This window comes from Neophocaena asiaeorientalis, unplaced genomic scaffold, assembly GCF_003031525.2.
Source record: "Neophocaena asiaeorientalis asiaeorientalis breed wild unplaced genomic scaffold, Neophocaena_asiaeorientalis_V1.1 scaffold65, whole genome shotgun sequence".
In the NCBI taxonomy this organism is placed as follows: Eukaryota; Metazoa; Chordata; class Mammalia; order Artiodactyla; family Phocoenidae; genus Neophocaena; species Neophocaena asiaeorientalis.
Window position 1 is genome coordinate 1,333,594 of NW_020173215.1, and position 13,707 is coordinate 1,347,300.

Consider the following 13,707-nt stretch of genomic DNA (forward strand, 5'->3'; position numbering starts at 1 on the left):
CAGGAAGTCGTTTGCTTTGGTGCACCCGCTAATAATATGAAGAGCCTTTTTCTTTAAAAATGGTGAGCATCAACCGCTTTACAGTAGTATAACAATAAGAGACTTGGTTCTAATAGATTCGCTGTGAAAGCATTTCACACAATGAAGCTCCCTTTATTGACACAGTCATAAAAGTTTTGCTCTCTATTCAGAGCGGATTCTCTTCAAATCAGAGCACCGGTCTCCTTTTTGTTAGCGATCTATCCCCACCTGTGCTCATCTGCCTCTTGGCCTCAGGAAGGCAGTTCATTACCACTCCCTTAGGGTGGGTAGCGAAATGATTTTTCAAATCCGTCCCTAACCTCCGCCTCAAGGTCGAGGTTCCGCCCCCAGCCCGCCCAGTAGGGGGAGAAGGGGCGGGGCGTCCCAATTCCTGGGCGGGGCTCGGGTGGCGTGCCTCGAGGCGCCGGCGCCGTGACGTATGACGTTACCAATTGACGCAGCCGCAGTGCCGCCCGGCCCCAACTCGGACCCCTCCCATCCTCCTCCGCCCCACTCTGTGTCAGAGGTGGGGCCCCGGGCTGGACTTCGGGCGGCGGGTCCGGGTGGCGGGGTTGGAGGGTGTGGACCCGCGCAGCGCTTAGCAGGTCGTGTCCGGCTGGGCGCTGCAGCTGCCGCCGCCGCCGCCCAAGGCCCTCGGCATCACCCGGAGAGAGACCAGAGCGATTCCGGGCCGCCCCGGCGCTCGCTCAGGTGAGGGGATGGGTCCGGCTGAGCAGGGTTTGGGTGGGCAGCACTCTTCCCAGCATCTCTGGACCTCAGTCTGGTCGGAATCAGGGAGGTGTGGCTTCGTCGCGACTGCCTGGTGCGGCGTCGACTCATCTCTTATTCGTTTGCCATCCTTACCTGCAGCACGGGGACTTGTACACCGGGTGTCGAAGGCCCATGAGAAGGCCAGAAAGGGCCATGATGGGTGACTGGGGGCTCGAATGCAGGAACTGGCCCCTGGGTGATGGTATGGCGGGCGGGCGACGCCCACCTGCGGGTGTGTGGGAAGGACCGTTCACCTGCAGACTCTGGCTTCAGCCTTGTTAGCTGCACCGGGCTGCAGGAGACCCCATACTGGTTAACGCAGAGTCGATTTTGGACCAAGGGCGGTGGAGCCTTAGCAACCGTCTTTACTCCCCAGGCGTGGTGTGTTTGTATTCTGATTGGTGCTTGCTGGGTCTACACTATGGAAGAGTACATTTCAGCGGAAACATCTTTTGACCAAAGGAGGGTGAAGGGAAGTTGATTTTCCCTCTGCAGAATTGTCCCCCTCCCGCTCCTCTTGGTCTTAGTTTTGACAGATGCAAGTTAGGGACGCTTGTTAAAGGGAAACAGTTCTTGTAAATTTCCTCTGTAAGGAAATCATTGTTTTCCATGACTGTTCAAGCGTCTAAGTTTCAACTGGTTTCATGTTGCTGCTTTCATCCCTGTGCATGGCAATGAAGCTGATTTAAGTTCACTAGATACATAAAGTATAAAAATAGATGAATTAACCAAAACATTTATCTTAATAAGTATTGAGTGGTACATGCTTTATGTGAATATATTATCTTATTTAATCATCATAACAATCCTATCACGTAAAGTCTGTTATTACTCTCATTTTATAGATGAGAGAACTAAATCCCACAGCCCTAAAAAACTTGTCGAAAGTCAGAGCTGTGATTTAGATCAGGTAATGGTACTCCAGTTTCGAGTCCCTTAATCAGTATGCTTTACGACTCCCAAGCATCGTGAGGATTTGCAAGGTGATTTTCATTTGATAAAAAGTGTGCCAGGTGGGAATAGGAAGGAAACTGAGGCACCATTCTTGCCAGCAAGGACCCAACAGTTTGAGAGAACAACTTTTTCAAGGAGTATGTTTTAAAGGTAGGATTTGACCTCTAGAACCCTCTGATTACCAAAATCATGCCCTTTCCATAAGTACAGTGGTTTTGAAACCTTTGGAAGACTGTAGTTCAGAAATAGTGGTCTTATTCTACTTTTAGGAGTGTTTCTTGTTCAGAAACTTTAAAGAAGGAAATGTAATATTGGATTAACACTAAAGACTTCTTGTGTGTGCACACACGCAGGTGCATGTGTAATCAAATCATTTAATCTGAAATGGTGGAACTGCTGATAAAGCCAGAATATCTTGTATAATTGGTTAAAATGGGTGATCTTTTCAGGTGTGTTAAGATGAAACACTGCAGACAGGCCTTCTGAAGATCAAGAAAAGGAAAAACAGAACATTACAGACTCTGGAAAAAAACTTGGTAAATATTTTGGGTCTTCAGTTAAAGCTCAGATAGAGGAAATCTGACTTTCTTCTTCAATTGTAATTTAACCTGATAGAATGGTCTAAGAATGGGGGTGGGGTGACAGTAGTGTATAACGTGACCTGCCATTCATTTTACCTGACTTTTGAACTATTGCTATGTGACTGACAGTTGAGTCATGTGCTTAGCTTGTGTATTGGCAGGAGAAAGAGAAGGGAATCGTTGGCTTGATTATCAAGTGTCAACTTTCTTTTCTCTCTTTTGCTTCCTCATTAATCTGCCCATATTATAAAGGGTTTTAAAAAGAAAGGAAGAAAATTAGTTGACGTTTGGTTTGTTCTTCATAGAATACTGTGTTTGTTTGAACTTAAGTATATTTTTCACTATGAGTTCAATGGAGAATAGTAGAAGACATGGTTAAACATGATTGAGAAAATCTTAATTAATTTCATAAATATTTATTGAGTACCGTACGTCAGGCATTTTTTCAGGCTTCTGTTAAGAGTAGTGGTCATCATGGCCCTGGAGAGTACTAGAGTAGTGAACTTTCTTCTAGAAGGTAAGATTTTTGTGAACCCATATCTTTTATTTATTTATTTATCTATTTATTTTTGGCTGCATTGAGTCTTCGTTGCTGCTCCTGGGCTTTCTCTAGTTGCAGCGAGCGGGAGCTACTCTTCACTGCGGGGCATGGGCTTCTTATTGCAGTGGCTTCTCTTGTTGTAGAGCGCAGGCCCTAGGTGCATGGGCTTCAGTAGTTGTGGCACGTGGGCTCTAGAGCACAGGCTCAGTAATTGTGGCACACGGGCTTAGTTGCTCCGTGGCATCTTCTTGGACCAGGGATCGAACCCATGTCCCCTGCATTGGCAGGCAGATTCTCAACCACTGTACCACCAGGGAAGTCCCTGAACCCATATCTTTTAAAAAAGTTTTATATGCAAGGATGTTTTTGGTTTATGTAAAAGACTAGGAAAACAGCACTACTCATACAGTAAGTGTTTGTATTTATAATAATTCTTTCATATTATTTTAGTTAATAAAGGAAGGCACTCTACTAGAGCTACTTTAAGGTACAGTGAGAAACTAGGATTCTTACAGACTTCACTTTAGTGTACTCTTTTCCATGTTAGAGATAGTAGTAGACCACATGTTCTTTATCCATTCATCTGTTGATGGGGACTTGGGTTTTTTCCATATCTTGGCTATTGTAAATAATGTGAGATATATATATATATGGAATACTACTCAGCCATACAAAAAAGATGTAACTTTGCCATTTGTGATGACATGGATGGATCTTGAGGGTATTATGCTAACTGAAATAAGATGGAGAAGGACAAATAACATGATTTCACTCATATGTGGAATATAAAAAACAAGCAAAATAAATGAACAAACCAAACAAAAACACAGTTACTGAGAACAGAGTAGTGGTTACTAGAGGGAAAGGGATTGGGAGGGTAGGGCGAAATGGGAAAAGGGGATCAATTGTATGGTAATGGATAGAAGCTAAATTTTTGTTGGTGAACGCATTGTAGTTTATACAGAAGTATGAATATAATGTACACATGAAACTTATATAATGTTATAAACCAATGTTACCTCAAAAAATAAGTTAAAAAAAGAGATAGAATTTCAAAAGTTCATGGGAGATGCAGAAAATTAACTCTTTAATTTGAGAAAATTTCTGGGAACTTATATATGACAAATAGAAGGGACGTGGTCAGATGCAACAATCTGGAGGATGAATTGGAGAGAGATGAGCTTGGAAGCATGGCAGTCAATTAGAGGCTATTGTAGTAATCCATGTGGCAAATGAGAATTAGCACAGTAGAGTAAATGGGATTTAAGGGATGGAGATGGATTAGATAGATATAAAAGAGATAGAATGGATAAGATTTAGTGGTCTTGAGGGAAAGTGGAGTCAGGGTGATTTCTAGCCATTATCATTTTCAATTTTATAATGTTTAATAAATATTTTCAGAATAAATGAATTATCTGACACCTGGCTTGGGAAACTGAGTGGATTCCGGGCCATTTACCGAGGGAATATATAGGAAGAGAAATAGATTGAGGAACATGGTTGGAGGAGATGAGTTCAGTTGAGGCTATTATATTTGAGGCATCTGTGACTTCCAAGGAATGTCATTAGGCAGTTGTATATACAGATCTGAGTTAAGAAGAAGACTCAGCTTGAGATATAAATTTGAAGTCACAGTTTATAGATGACAGTGAAAAGCAGTGGGAATGGATGAGATCAGTCAGGGAGAAAAACATAGGGTAAAAGAAGAGAAATGAGCATGGGGAACACTAATATTTAAGGGTATTTAAGGGTAAGATGGAAGGAAAACATACCTCAAAAGAGATGAAGTAGTGGGCAGGGAAGTGGGAGAAGATCAGCAGAGTCACAAGTAAGTGGAAGAGCTGAGTTTGGAGAAAAGGAATGAGTATTAGGCATCTTTGAGAAATCAAATAAAATAAGGATAACAAAAATATCCATTGGACATGTCAGTTATGTCGTTGACTTCAGCAAGAGCAATTATATAGGTGGATCCTGTTCACACTGGTTAAGAGATAAGAAATTGAAATAACTAATGTCACTTGCTCTTTCAGAAAGTTTGGTTTTAAACGGGATAGTTAGAGATAGTTTGAAATAGATAGATAGATGAGTTTGAGAGAGGGTTTTTGTTTTTTAAAGGTATGAATGATATGAATACATTTACAGTCTTTATTTGCTGAGGATAAGAAGCCATCAAAAAGAGAATTTGAAGATAGAAGAGTGAAGGAGAAGAATTGGTGGAGCAAGGTCATTAACCAAGTTGGAAGGGATAGAATACAAAGATGCAAGTCAAGGGTGCTTCAGATAGACCTCTCCCGAGACAGGAGGGAAGGAGGTGGAGATGATTATGGGTACAGATAAATTTGTAGGAGGCAGGGTAGAAGTTGGTCCACGGAGTCCCTGCAGGAGACTCCCACTTAGGGTGGAAAGAGTATGTGATTCAGTCATGTGATTGGTAGCCTTCTTGGTGTGGTATTGCTGACTCCTGATCATTTGGTGAGGAGGAGTGGAGTGAGGGTAGTTCAGCTTAAGACGGCAGGTATGGACCATCAGGGTAGAGATAGCTTGCAAATATCTCACAAAATTACCTTTCTCATACTTTGTATTGGTTATCTATTGCAGAGTAAGAAATTATCCCAAAACTTAGTGGTTTCAAATATTTATTATCTCAGAGTTTCTGTGGGTTGGGAATTTGGGAGTGACTGAACTGGTTGCTTCTGGCTTCAGGTCTCATGACGTTGTAGTTGATTGGCTGGGACTTTAATCAACTGAGTGCTCAGCTGGGGCTGGAAGATTTGCCTCCATGATGGCTCACATGTCTGTTGGCCGGAGGCCTGAAATCCTCACCACATGAACTTCTTTAGGGCTTCTGAAGTGTCCTAACAAGGCAGCTGTCTTCCCCTGGAGCAGATGATCGGAGGTGGGGGGGGGAGGGGGAGGGGGGGCTGTGATGCCGTTTTTGACTCAGTCACAAACCATTGCTTTGCCCTGTTCTTTGAGAACTGAATCACTAAGTCCAGCCCACACTTGGGAGGGGAATGACTTAAGCTCCACCTCTTGAAAGGAGGAATATCAAATACTTTTTGGACATATTTAAAAACTACCACAATTCTATCAATTGTTAGTTTATTTAGGGCAGCAGATAAGCTCTTTAAAAATATATAGATTCAGCCTTTATATCCAGGTGAGAGAGAAGTACAGAAAAGTGGGGAGGTGGTTCAGTCACATTTGGCTCACTTTACCGTTTGGTCTCCATTGCCGCTAATTAGGCTCAATAACTTGATGTGTTGCCTCTTGTGGTTAATTTTAAAAAGTGATTGCTGACCTTTGATTTAATAGGATTCTCTTAGGAGAAAAAAAATGCCATAGTGGGCAAAATATGAATTTTTTATACCAAAATATGGATTTTGGTAACATTTAATATTAGCTCCTAAACTAGAATTTAGAAGTGGAAGGAAGGAACTCATTTTTCACAGCAAAGAAATTGAGGACTAAAAGACAAGTACAGGCTGATTTCTGTGAACATATATGATATGAGAGGCAATGTAACACAGACTCTAAAGCCAGACTGTCTAGTTTCAAATCCCAGGTCAGCCATGTCTTAGCCGTATTTGTGCTTATCTTCTTACTGCCACAACTTCCTCATCTGTAAAATGGGGAATTGTAAGTAGGTAGTTATTTCTGACAATTAGATCAGTAAATACATGTAAAGTGTTTAGAACAGTGCCTGGCACATAGCAAGCAGTGAATAAATGTTAGCCATTTTATGGTAGCTATATTTTATCATTATAATGGTGAGTTAATACCATGGCATGAACATTTCAAAGTGTAATATAACATTGTTCAAAATGTTTACAGTCTAAACTTTATAAACTACTCACCTTATTGGACTTTGTCACTTTTGATGTATATGGAAAGTGTGTTTCTATACAGCTCCATATTCATTTAAAATACTGTGTCAGATATCACCAGTAGTATTGTATAAGGTCACATCTGCATTTTTTCCTGAAGCAGGCTTTTTTGTTGTACTAGGTACATAGAAGTTCAATTTCAATTACAGCAGTGTTCTCAGTTCATAGGAATTGGCTATTAAATGGGTCTTTTGGGCTCTCTGCATAGCAACATGCTAATAAAAAATAATTCCCTTGAACCTGATATGATGAGATTGTTGGTAAACACACATGACCAGTTTCTTCCTCCCTCTCCCCCATATCCAAAGACCCTACTTTATTGGGTGAGTAGTTTGAATGTATATTAGGTGGGGTTTTCTGATATGACTTAAGGCAGAAGATAACAAAATTAAGAGCCAGATAAGGAAATGGAAATACTGATTTTATTACAAGAAACCTTCTTTAGAATTTTACTTTGCTGATGCTAGTTTTCTTAAAGTTTTATGCCTTCTGGTGTATCAATATGGAAGGGATATATAGAATTCTAGATTAAAAGAATTAAAAGAAACTTGTAGATTGTGTTCACTAGCCAGTACAAAAAGTGAAAACAAAATCCCACAGCTAATCAGTTTATGGGATGCAGAAGTGGAAGGGTTAAACTTTTCACTCATGGCACTTTCTGTTGATGTCTTTCTATCGCTGGCCATATTGAAGAATACGCTGAAGGTAGTATTTACTTCTGGTGTGCTGTATGGAGGTGGGTAATATTTATAAATCATGGTTTCTTCTAGATTTGGAGAAGTTGAAGTTAGCTCTTTTTACCCCATTATTAGTAGATATACTTTCTACAGCTTTTTAAGAGTTTCATTTTGTTTTTTGTGCTTTCTATGAATATTTAGGTGAACCAGCATAAAGTTCTGGCTGTAGCAGTGAGGTTTGCTAAAGTGCAATATTTTTATTGAATGATATGACTTCTTAGATGTTAAAAACTCTTCCATATGTGACATGAAGAACCATTTTTGTAGCACAGATTATGATATTAAAAGGTACTCTACATTTGTTTAGTTTGTTGATTTATACTGTTTGAATCGTTGGTCACCATATCTGAATAATATCAATACTTCAACAGTAATTGCCTGGTGACCATTGAACTTTGGCATTTGATCTGCTTTTAAGAATCTCAGTAGTATTTTTAGAGCTATGTTATTCATATTAACTTAATACATTTTTTTTTTTTTTTTTTAGTGCTCCCTAGACTCATGGCCCATGCTGTCCAAAAGTTTGGTGCATTTAATACATTTTTGATTGCCATTTATATCAACTAATTTCTTCTTTGTTATAAATTTCTGTTGTTTAATTAAATATATATATTTCTCTTTTATATTTTTATCTTTTACTAACAATACATTAGTCATTGTTAACTGGTGTGCATCTTATGGTTTTTTAACTTTCACCTTGTGTTCAACTGGTTTTCTTTTAAAAAAGAACATTAATGATAGCTTAGCTACCACTGTTATAATGTGTTTCTTGTCAAACACTTTGCTCAGAGTTTTATGTTCACTCTTCAAGGAAGAGATGGCCATTTTACAACTTGGAAACAGCCTCAAAGAGATTAAGTAACTTGCTCCAGTTATCTCACAGCTAAGGAAAGGCTAGAAGGGTTAGAGAGAGGGAGCTTTACATTGCAAATCTGCTTTAAAGCCTATTCTGTTTGATTTCTGTTATTTCTGACTGTTACTTTACCACTTAATTCTGTTGGTCTTTAGAGTTAGTTAATAGTTAATAGGTCAAATTGTGCTTGTTGCATGTAGAATCATGGGGCTGAAAGGGTCCTGGAATGACTCTTTCTAGGTAGAGAGGATTATTCCCAATCTGTTTGATCTAAGAGGATAATTGTCTGTTTTGTTTGTTTAAATGAACAGAATAGGACATTATATAATTTTGCTTTATGTACACAAAGCTGCCAACCCTGACCACATTTGTTAAGGAAACTAAATTTGCTTTTTTTGCCCACTGTCTTCTTTTTAAGGTTTTTCCCATTTTCAGGAATCTCAGGCCTTTTGTGATATTCCTGGATCTTGCTTGTTAATGAGAAAAGTAATCTATTGAATTAATTTATACTAATAACACATGGTAATAATTAATGGTAGCTATTATTGAGATACTCGAAAGATATCTTTGCATTTTAAGAGAGAATATTGGTTGGTGCTCTATCTGAAGAAATGGATGGTGGGATTTTAGGCCTTGTATCCTGATGGGCAACTTTTTTTAGGCATAGAGGACTCTTCAAATCACTATATGCTCAGTTGGTAATACCAACCGTTATATGCATTCCAATACTATCTTAAATATAAATGTTTACATATTTCTTTTGCTTGAGATGTTCAATTGCAGGTACTTTTCTGTTTTGTATTATTTTATTTGTGTAGCGGCAGAGAATTGGAAGGAGCATCACAAAGTTATTTGTTTCAGGCCCACTGCCTTTAGATTGCTGAGTGCTCAGACTACTTGAGCCATTGTAGAAACAGTTCAAATGAATTAAACCTCTTGAAACTTCATTTTGTATAAAAATGTTGCCATCTGATTTGTGTTTTACTTTTGTTTTGGGATGTCATTATGCCATAGGAAAGTTAAGCAGTCTGTTTTGGCAGTTCCTTTGTGTTGGTATTTACTGAGCTCTTTGGGTCAATTACCTGACTTCTTAATTAAGGAGGATATAAATGACTTTGAAATTGGGACCTCTACAAAGGTATATCAAGGTAATTTCTTACATATTTACAGAAACCAAACCGTACCTGAAAAGTTTTCAAGGAAGTGTATATTCTATAACAGTTAATGTAAAATCAGTCAAATTTAGTTTATGGGCAAGCAATGCAAAAGTGCGTACAAAGTGCATACTTCACAGAATTTCTAGTATACGGAATGCTGCTGTGGGCTAATAGGTATTCAAGCTTGATGTTGAAGAGAATGCCAGTGTTGATGAAGCTTAAAGGAGAGCTATGAAGTCGATATATTTTCCAACTCTTAAAACCCATGTAGCACAGGGAAGTGTATTGACTATCCTGTGATAAACTATAATGGAAAAGAATATAAAAGAAAAGAATGTCAATATGTGTATAACTGAGTCACTCTGCTGCACAGCAGAGATGGGCACAACATCTTGTGCCAAACTATAGTTGATTGGCACACCAGCTATACTTCAAACAAATTAAAAAAACAGAGAAACAAACAACAAAACCCCAGGTAGTTTCCTTTATGGAAAAGGAACTGTGATTAAATTCAAAGAACTTTAATATAATGGTCTGAAGGTATGTGAATGCCTTTTATACAAATAATTGTGACTTTATTGTTGCATGAGGGATTTGAATATGATTAATTTTTTTCCTTCATTTTTGTTATATTTGGAATTGGGTTATCAAAAGGATATTTTGCTATCATTTTCTTAGACTCAAGTGAATGAAAACCAAATTTTCTTGAGTGTGAAAAAGATCATTTAGGATTCTCTTGGCCATGAGTACAGTGGAAATACTTGCTTACCTTTGGCAATAGCTCATAATTATGTACTTTTTATAATGATGCATTTATTTCATTCATTTATGAAACAAGTATTTATTGAGAGACTACTGCATACTAGGAACTTTGTTGCATATTGCACACTCAATGAATAGGGCAAGCATACCCTTAAAGAGCAGTTAGCTGTCTAGGTGGGGAGACAGACTTCTAAACTGATAATTACAATACAGTGTGGTAAATGCTAAGGTACAGTTACCACTGTGGGCATCTGGAGCTCACTACCACTGAGGAACTCGCGGAGACTAAATAAAATATTCCTCAGAGTTATCCCAAGTCAAGAGCAGGGAAGCTGCAGGTGTTTACCCACCAAATTCCTAGCCATCATTGACATTAACTCTGGCATTTCTGGCTTGCCCTGAGTACAAACTGAGCATGTTCCTGCAGCCAGACAGCAGCCTACAGTAGGATGTTACAGGTGTTCAGAATGAATCATCTGGTGTAGAGGTGAATGTCAACAGTTTATGGGCAAGACACCAATGGCATTTGTTGCCAGTATCAGGCATTTACACAATGTATTATCTACTATGTGATACACATTGTTCTAAATGCTTTACATATCTGAACTCATCAATTCTCACTGTACAACTCTGTGAGGTAGGTACTGTTAGTGTCCTCATTTAACAGATGAAGAAATAGAGCACAGAGTGGTTAGGTAACTTGCCCATGATCACATAGCTATAATGTCAGAACTGGTTTTTGAACCCAGGTGGTCTAGTTCAGAGTCCATGCTCTCAGTCCACATAATGGTCTGCTTTTGGAACAATACAGCCTGAAGCAGGACCTTTTGACTCTTCTGTTTTCTCTTGGTAGCTGCTTCCTCTTTCTCCCTTCCTCCAGTCTCTTTCCTGTTAGTGTTCTTTACTTCCTTCCTTGTTTGTAGCTTGCCCCTCTCTGGAACAGTACAGCTGTTCAGCTTCCATTCTTACACTCAAGGCTATCAAATCAAATAATTCTTGCTAAGGTGTTAACTGATCTTTCTGATGGTTTTCTTTTTTTTTTTTTTTTGCGGTATGCGGGCCTCTCACTGTTGTGGCCTCTCCCGTTGCGGAGCACAGGCTCCAGACGCACAGGCTCAGCAGCCATGGCTCACGGGCCCAGCCGCTCCGCGGCATATGGGATCTTCCCAGACCGGGGTACGAACCCGTGTCCCCTGCATCGGCAGGCGGACTCTCAACCACTGCGCCACTAGGGAAGCCCTTTCTGATGTTTTGATGAAGGCTTTGAGTTTCATATTGCTTGGTATTTGCATTTTAATTTTTGAAGAAGACAAAGATTTAAGAACCATAGAAGGAAAGACATGATGGTAGAATGACAGAAGATCAAGTTGATATCTGGGGATTGGGAAACACCTATCCTTGGCTATAGTTATAAGGAGAGGCCAAGGGGTGTGTGCTTGGGCAAAAAAAGCCCCTTTCTCATCTGTCATGTCCTGTCTTCCAGCCACCACCCTCCCTTTTTTCTTTTTAAATTATGGAAGAATTACAAGCCAATTGTAAAACATTTAAATAATACTTAGTTATCAAGAGTAAAAGTGAAAGTCCTGCTTTACTGATTCTTTTCCTTCCCCCAAATCTCCTCCCACTGCTCTCGGAGGTAATGGCTTAGCAAATATTTTTGCAGATGAATAAAAGTAGATATATATACACACACCATATATGTACATGCATATGTGGTGTATCTATATGGTGTATATATGTAATACACATAATGGATAGTCTTTTTTAAAAATGTGAGTGGAATACTATACATCTTTTTGCTCAACTTGCTTTTCTCCTGCTAACATTACATGTATCCTGGACATTTCTCTGTATTATCCCCTATAGAGCTATTTTATTCTTTTAAAAAGGCTGCATATTATTTCACATGGTAATAGTATTTATATGGTAAGGGTGTACCATAATTTACTTAACTATTTTCTTATTAATTGACATTTTTTCTGTTTTCTCAGTATGATATATAATGTTGCAGTGATTGTCCTCGAAAAAACATCTTTGTGCCTAAGTATTTCTGAGAAATAAATAGAGCCTTAGAACTGAAATGTTCAAGTCAAGGCATGTACATTTTTATAGTATCTGATAAATTGGTCCTCATAAAGGCAGTTTACTCCCATCAACTGTATAAGTGCCCATTTCCCCATACTTTTGCCAATATAGTTTTCAGTCTAATTTTCGCTTATAGTGGGTGATAAATTGTGATTATCCCTGATTGCTAGTGATATTATCTCTCTGTGAATTGCCTGTTTATATATTTTCTCATTTTTCTATCAGATTATTTGTATTTTTTGTATTGACTTGTAGGATGACCTCTATTCTTGTAGGACCAATCAAGATTTGGAGTTCTATCTTTAAAAGTCTGATGATGCAAGTATTAGATGTTAGATAGTTTTATTCCTTCATGCTAGTGGAAGAAAAAATAGGTTGAATGTAGTATTTGAAAAGATTTTACAGATAATTCATTTTCAAAAGTAATCTTTTTTGGAAAGCTATTTCTAAGAATGTTGGTAGTAGTGGTGGTATTAAATTAGGGACGTTGATAAATCTCTGGTTGTTGCTGTGTTTGATTAAACTGTTTCACATTTTCATGCTTTTCTTTGTATGCCACTAAAATATTAATTGCCACAATTTCTTTTCTAATGTGGACAGCAGTTTTGAAACGAGTACCATGGATTTCAGGAAGAATGAAGAGAAGAATATAGGTGAATCATGAAAATATTGAGAGAACATGTCTTAAAACATGTAGATCAGTGTTACCTTCTTACATAATAGATAAAAATGCCATTTAAAATGATATGATACTTGAAAACAGTGGCTGTGTTCAAGGCATTGTCACTGGTATTTTGGATACAAAGATGACTAAAACAATCTCTATTGGTCATTATGATTCAGAAGAGAGAGGCAAGGTAGATTAGATTCAGGTTATGTATCTTTGGCAGGAATATCAAGGAAGTGAGGCTGTTTTCTTCTAGTAAAAGTTGCATGATTTTGATTTGTCCCTATATTGATGGTGTTTACTTTGATCACTTAATTAGTTGCCAGCTTTTTCAGAGTTCCTCTTTTTCCCTTTGTCATTAATAATTATTTTGGGGGGCAGTTATTTTGAGATGATATGAGTATCCCGTTGCTCATCAAAATTTAATTGACTATATTTGTATGGACTCATAGATTTGTATTTATTAAATGGGTTGTAATTTATTACTGTTATTTATTTTACTGCTTACGTTGTCCCAGATTTTGACAGTGGGAGCCTCTGGTTTTTATGTCCTTTTGACATGTTCCCATCATTCTTTGAATACTTCTTTCCTTTCTGGAAAACAAGGCTCATCTTGACTTTCCCTGCCCTAGTTGTGGAATCAGCCATTTCTTCAAGGAGCTCTCTTAATAGAAAACCATTTTTAGAAGAA

General features: G+C 38.5%; 1 protein-coding gene across 4 annotated transcripts in view; it reads left to right on the forward strand.

The window, feature by feature from the left end:
- Positions 1–510: 510 nt before the first annotated feature.
- Positions 511–13,707, forward strand: part of BLTP1 (bridge-like lipid transfer protein family member 1) — a 205,100-nt gene continuing 191,903 nt past the window's right edge. For 2 of the 4 annotated variants that reach the window (XM_024745037.1, XM_024745040.1), the window contains exons 1-2: positions 511–732; positions 2,196–2,282. The gene's annotated coding sequence lies outside the window, so the exon portion shown is untranslated. The remainder of the gene's footprint in view (positions 733–2,195; positions 2,283–13,707) is intronic. The other 2 variants (XM_024745038.1, XM_024745039.1) reach the window with 2 other exon arrangements.